This window comes from Myotis davidii, unplaced genomic scaffold (assembly GCF_000327345.1).
Source record: "Myotis davidii unplaced genomic scaffold, ASM32734v1 scaffold1107, whole genome shotgun sequence".
NCBI lineage: Eukaryota > Metazoa > Chordata > Mammalia > Chiroptera > Vespertilionidae > Myotis > Myotis davidii.
Window position 1 is genome coordinate 631,701 of NW_006300016.1, and position 7,628 is coordinate 639,328.

A 7,628-nucleotide genomic window follows, 5' to 3' on the forward strand; every position below is an offset into this window, starting at 1 on the left:
GACCTTCCTTTGTGGTTACTTTAGGTCTCTGAGTTTGCAAGACTGCCATGCAGGCCTCCCCTGAGCTTGGCAAGTTAGCATGTGGCCCCCTTTTCTTCCATATTCCCATATGGTGAAAGGTTGATGAGGAAAAGGATGTTCATGAAATATCAATGTTTTATCCACAGATTAATTATTAATTACTTACTATATACATTGAAAGACAATATTATTATCTGTAGACTATTAAAAAACAACACTCAATTGAGTACATTTTAAATGTCTTATTAGCTTCAGTCAATGATTCATGAATCATGCAGCATCTAATATGGCAGGTAGAAAGGAGCTTTGAGGAATTGTATAACATGACAGACTTTTATAGACAGAAGGGAGTCAGAACAAAAAGGTTTTACTAGGGAAAAAAGGTGGGTTGGTTATGGAAAGGTTAATTTCCTTTAGGGGATGGCTGGGGTGTATAAGGCAAATCTAACTAGTGCTCATCAAGCAGTTCCTGATTGATTGGTTTAAGATTCCATTTCCTGAAGAGCCAAAACAGTAATTAAGTAATGTGAAGCTTAGCATAAGCAACTCCATTTTGGGCCTGTTGTCTTGTTTTGTTTTGTTTTTGTCTTAGGTTTTTTTTTAATTTTGTTTTATTGCTTAAAGTATTACAACGAGTATTACATATGTCTCCTTTTTCTTTTCCCCCTTGACCTTCCCCCGGCCTCCCCTACCCCCAGTGTCTTGTGTCCATTGGTTATGCTTATATGCATGCATACAAGTCCTTCAGTTGATCTCTTACCATTCCCCCCACCCCTGTTGTCTTGTTTTTACCAGTACATAATTTTTATTTAAGATTCACATAGACATTAGAAGAATACATTAACAATGATAGATTCCATAGATAGAAATAAAGAAAATACAGCAGAATGTTATAATAGCAGTATAAAATGGCCTATTGATTTATATTGCTCTTGAATTGCATTCAGAAACCATGTGACTGTTGCGATTTTAAATATATTTGAAATATTATACTTTAATTTCTTAGGTTATTTATGTAAAGAAAAAAAAAACACTTTAAGGCATGGGAATTCTAAGGCAATGTACATTAATTGTAGCTTTCAAAGTTTCATAGGAGATTGAGAGCACCCATACTGTGAAAATGTAGACATTATAAAAATACATTTTTGGAATCATATTAGAACTATCATTTCAGCTATCAACATAAGAAATGTCCATACATGTAGAAAAAAATTTTAAAGAGTTTATTTGTACCAAATCTAAAAGACAGTTGTGAGGAAGCAAGATCTCAAATGCTTTGGAGAATAACAGTTTTGCAGTTTCTTTTATGCCTTTGAGATTAAGGAGAAAATGTATTGAAGATCACCTGGAGGTGGGAAAAAGAAAGATAGGAATGGACTCCAGATAGCTTCTTTTGAGGGTGGATATGCTTTTTTCAAAGGTGTGCTATTCCTAGATGCACAAAAACAATGGATAGGGCTTGCTTAAGACAAAGGCAAGCTTTTATTAAAGAAGATATATGCCTGCGGCATGACTATCATGACCTGCTCAGTTAGAAATTTGTCATTGTGATACTGTTGTAATTAACCTAGTTATTAATAACAGGAAAGAAGCAAAAAGAAGGCCAAATATTATAGGCATGTCATTTGGGCAGCTTCACCAGGAACCTTAAACTTTACAGTCCCCAGGGAGTCACGGATCTATTCCTTGCAGGTCACTGGGGAAGAGACTGGCCAGTGGGGAAATAAATGTATATCCAAAAGGTGGGACTAGCAAAGGTGCTTTTTGTCAGTCACACCTGGGAACAGGTAATTGGCCAGAATGGACATGGCCACTGCAAGGGCGTGACGTGGGATATTTAATCCGCCTAAACAAAGGAATTCACTCTTAGCTCCTCTTGTGCTCTTTGTTGACTCCTGGCTTGTTGAGTTCTTGCTATGTGACCCACCGCCATTCAGCATTCTCCCGTGTGGCCCATGGCCATGTGGACCCTCACACACAATGGACTAATGGTCTGTGACGAGTTTGATGCTAAACTGGATCCAGCTGCAATATGAAACAGAAATTGTGGACACCGGCTTTGCATTTAGCTCTACTGAAACCCCAACTATACTTCTTCTACAATTGGAATGGGACTTTAGAAGCACAGAGATATAATTCTACATGAATAAAAATCACTTATTCTCCCATGTGAGTCCCAAGAAATTATTTTTCTTGAGATATCACAAGGACCCCATCCCCTGCACTAAGTGGGGAAAGGGATACCTCAATTTCTCCAATAAAAATTAGATAACCCTTTTGATACAGGATTTTTGGACTGGAACATGCGGTGTTCCTCTGGGCAGGATGGCTTCCCGGATCCTTTGTCCATTGGAGTCAAAGAATGAAACCAGGGATGGACGATAGTAGAGCAAAGGTGGAAATTTATTGAAGAACAAGTGCAGACTACCAGGTGGGGAGAGGAAAAGAGTCCCACCAAATGGACTCCCACCATGTTTATAGGCTGCAGTTTTTGTGTCTCAATATCTCCTCTGATTGGTCAATATTCCCTACTGATTTGGTTACTATAGTAACTCCTGAAGTCAAAGGTCAAACTTCACATGGGACATGTGAGGCCCTCCTCCCTCATTGTTCTCCCATTCCCTCTGGACTTTCTTCCTCCTTCTTAATTTTGTAAATATAGACCTTTTGGCTACTCCCAGTTCCCTTGTCTTATGGAAATATAATTGCTACCACTCCCTTGTCTTATGAAAATGTAACTTCTGCTGGCTCCCTGCTCCCTGTCTTATGGAAATGTAACCTTTTGCAACTCTGTAGCCCTGTGTTTTTTCCATAGACCCCCTTAATTTTAAAAATTTCCTAAGCCTGCCTTTTTCACCCCTAAAAATTCCTATTTCAGTTTGAGGTTACTTTTCATAGAAGCCCTTTTTTATCCACACAGTTGTGAGTCAATAGCATTTATTTGTGTACAAAAGGAAAAATAAAAGGAATCACTGATTTATATTGGAAACTGACAGATTCTTGTTATTAAAATCTTAGTGGCAGTTAGCCAAATGATTTGGTTGAATGAACTAACTTGAATCTTACAAAATATGAAGCAGCAAAAGATTAATACAACATATTTGGAAATGAAGTTATACAGAAAGGATGCATCATAGTAAAAGTGTTAACATAAGAATAATTGATTTGCATAAAAATAGATCAATTATCCCTATAATTCTTAGCTTTATATGGTTGTAAAAGACTGCTATTCTTAGACAAACTCTTGGAAGAATATAGAGAAGTTGCAAAGGGCTGCATGCATGGCCTAATGTTTGTGAAAAAAAAAGAGAAATAATAATTTCTGACTATTTTGATTAAAAGAAGATGTACTGAAACAGGAATTTTAAGGTAATAAAGGCAAGCTTAGGGAATTTTTAGAATTGGGGTCCATGGAAAAAACACCAAGCTACTGACTGAGAGAAGGTACATTTCCATAACACAAGGAAGCCAGGTGTAGTTACATTTCCATAAGACAAGGGAGCAGCAACTGATACATTTCCATAACACAGTGGTTCTCAACCTGTGGGTTGCGACCCCTTTGGGGGTAGAACAACCCTTTCACAGGGGTCGCCTAAGACCATCGGAAAACACGGAGAGCAAGAGAACCCTCCGCTCTTTGGGCTCGGCTGGCCAGATAGAACAGCCCAATGGCCTGAATCCGGCCCGTGGGCCGTAGTTTGCCCACAGCTGCTCTAGACACTGAAACTCTTATCACTGGAGAAGACAAGCACTTAAATCTGCATAACAACCATACTCTTGTTTACTGTTCATTTCCTGGTAACTTCCCTTAACTCCTCTCCCCTCAACATCTTTTGTCTTTAACTGGAGGATAGTACTTAAGGTAATTTCTTGGGCCATTTAGGAGAGTTACTTGGTTTTCTTGTTTCTCTTCCATGTACACTGCAGGTATACATGTTATTATACTTGTATGTGACTTTTTATTGGAATCTGTCTTATAGTACCAGTGAAAAAAGTTTTTATGGTGAAATAGGTTTAGGAAAATTTAGGAATTAAGGAGTCCATGGAAAAAGCACAGGGCTACAGAGCTTCAAAGGATACATTTCCATAAGATAAGGGAGCTGGGAGTAGCAGAAGGTACATTTCCGTAAGATAAGGGAGCTGAATGCTGCAGAAAGGTGTATGTTTACAGAATAAAGGGAAGGAAGCTCCTCATTCAAAGAGGGAAGAAAAAAAGCCCAGAGGGAAACAATAAGGGAGAAGAAGGAGGGAACCTCACATACTTCACATGAGCTCTGAAGTTGCTATAGTGACCAGCAAGAAATGTGACCCTACTGGCCTAAAGAAGAGGGAATAAAGTACCATGTTGTGAAAAAGCCTGTGAATGTGAGGCCTTTAAGAGCTGAAAGCCACCCCTGCTTGATATCCAGCAAGAACACAGGACCTTAGTTCTACTGCTGGGGGGTAGAGTTCTTACACTATCCCAAGGAAAATAATTTTTTGAGACTTGAATGGGAGAATGAAATCCTTAGGTTTCTAAGTCTCATTTTCCTTAATCTAGTCATAGAAGAAGTATAGCTGAGGTTTCAGTAAAGCTAGAGGGAGAGTTGGAGTCCACAGTTTCCACTTATGCAATTCTCAGATAACACTAGCAGGACATAGATAAGGGATGGATTGAATAACCAAGGGGCTGGAATCTTGGGGGAATATCTTTAGAATACTACTTATCACAGCATACAGATGAAAAATTAACACTTTCAAGAAAATCTGGTGTATGTTCTTAGGCTTCAGTGAATAGAATGATAGGTTTGCATAGATGGTATAAAAAAGAAAACTCTGAGGAGAGAACCAAGATGGTGGCATAGGTAAATGCAGGTGCTCACTGCTTCCCACAACCACATCAACATTACAACTAAAATACAGACCCACCATCATGCAGAACCACCTGAAATCTGGCTGAATGGAAGTCCTACAACTAGAGAAGTAAAGAAGAAAGCACATGGAGACTGGTAGGAGGGGCAGAGGCATGGAAAGAGCTGGTCCAACACCCACGTGTGTGGGGATTTTTGTTGTTTTTTAATAGGGACGGATATCTCCACTACAGATTCCTCCTGTGAGGAGCAAGGAGTCTAAGCCACACACCAGACCCACAGCCCAAGATTCCAGAGCTGGGAAGAGAAGTCCCCATAACTTTGGGCTGTAAAAACAGTGGGGATTGTTGCTGAGTGACATGGAGGCTGCTGGAGACCCAGGCAGTTCCTCTTAAAGAACTGGCACACAGACTTTCACAGTCTACCTTCCTATGAGATCCAGCACTGGGGTAGTGCTTATAGGGATCCAAGGACTTATGGGAAGGAACTGGATTTTCTGACATCAGAGCAAGAATTCAGAGGTAGCTTTCTGCCAGATAGGAGTATTCACAGAGGTCATTGTTCCTATGCTGTAACTTCCCCTGCCACAGAGCTGACTGGTAGCCATATCTGAGTTTCCATCAGCTTGGCTCACACTGTTCATTCCACCCTGGTGATTCCCTGAAACCCTGCCCCACCTAATTTGAAGCCCCACCCAAACAATTTACATCGATTATTCCATACGAATGGCCTTTCCTGGCTCAGGCTTCAGACTTTCCTAAAATCTCTCAAACAACAGCTGGTGTCAGTGTGCCCATACCTCTCAATAAGAGGCCCAAGGCCAGGCGCTAGCAGCAGCCTGCCTTGTTTCACAACTGGGCCTAGCCAGGCCATTTCCAAGCTCAACACAAGTAGAAACTATCTGAAGATCACTCTGTAGCTCCTGTTGGGTGGCCAGAGGCAGTTGCTGACTTTGCACCTCTTGGGAGGCCCCAGAGCCAGTGCACCCAGTGGACAGCTTCAAACTACGCAAGATTACAACTCTATATATGTATGAGTGACACAATCAAGGGGCAGAGTCAGTGAGCAACAAAGCCCCACTGAAGCAAATCTGACTCCAAAGGGGTGTCTCCTGCATAGCAGCTCTTCCACTGTAGTCATAACTGGCCTTCACATCCAATTGGTCTGGAGGTCAATTCTTCTCAGTGATGCCAACAGCAATCAAGGCTCAACTACAATAAGACTGTGCACACAGCCTACACAGGGACACACATAGAGTGCCAAGTTCAGGTGACTGGGAAGGCTAAACCCTAAAGGACACCTGCTACACATGGCCACTCTACCAATTCCAGGAGACATAGCAGCTCCACCTGCTATGAGTACATAGAAACAAACACAAGGAAGCAGCCAAAATGTGGAAACAAAGAAACATATCACAAGTAAAAGAACAGAAGAAATCTCCAGAAAAAGAAATAGGTGAAATGGAAGCAAACAAACTATTAGATATAGAGTTCAAAAAAAGTGGTTATAAGGTTACTCAAGGATCTTCATAAGAGCTTCAAGGGACTTAGTGAGACTTTCAAGATCTTAGTGAGAATTTCAAAGACATGAAAAAGTACCAGTTAGAAATTAAGCATATACTAACTGAAATAAATAATAATTTACAAGGATTCAACAGTAGAGTAGAGGATTCTGAGAATCATATTAATGATTTTGAATATGAGGAAGAAAAAGACACCCAGTCAGTAGAAAAAGAAGTAAAAAAGAATCTAAAAATATTAAGATAGCCCTAGCTGGTTTGGCTAAGTGGATAGAGCACCGGTCTGTGGACCAAGGAGTCTGGGGTTCAATTCTGGTCAAGGGCATGTACCTCTGTTGTAGACTTCTCCCCGGCCCGAACCCTGGTCAGGGCACACACAGGAGGCAATCAATCTATGTGTTTCTCTCACACTGATATTTCTCTCTGTCTTTCCCTCTCTCTCTCTAAAAAAATCAATGGAAAAATATGCTCAGGTGAGGATTTAAAAAATAAAAATTAAAAAAAATATGAAGATAGCATAAGGAGCCTCTGGGACAATTTCAAACATACCAGCATTTACATTATGGGTTTGCCAGAAGGAAAAGAGAGAGAACAGACATTGAGAACCTATTTGAAGAAATAATGACAGAAAACTTCTACCTGATGAAATAAATTGACTTACAAGTCCAGGAAACACAGAGAGTCCCAAACAAGAGAAACCCAAAGAGGCCCACACCAAGACACATCATAATTAAAACGCCAAAGGTTAAAGACAAAGAGAAAATCTTAAAAGTAGCAAGAGAAAAGCAGTTAGTAAGTAGAAGAAGAAGAAAAAGATCACAAATATGAACAATTAAATGGCAATAAATACATATCTATCAACAACTGAACCTAAAAATCAAAGTAAATAAACAAGGAATCTAACAAACAAAATAAACTGATGAATAAAATAGAACCAGAAGCATGGAAACATGAAACAAATTGACAAATCTTAGAGGGAAGTAGGGAGCGGAGATTAACCAAAGAACTTAGATGCTTTACCTATGGACACAGACAATAGGGTGGTTAAGGCCTGGAGAGGGAAGGGACCTGAATGGAGGGGAGCAATAGGGGGAGGAGGAGGGGGGCAGGGGAAGAAGGACATCTGTGATACTCTCAACAATAAATTTTTTAAAAAAGAAAACTCTGAGTATGTGAGTTTTGCAAATTTGAAGACATTGAAATGGTGAAAATAAATAGATAATGCATTCTACAAGGAA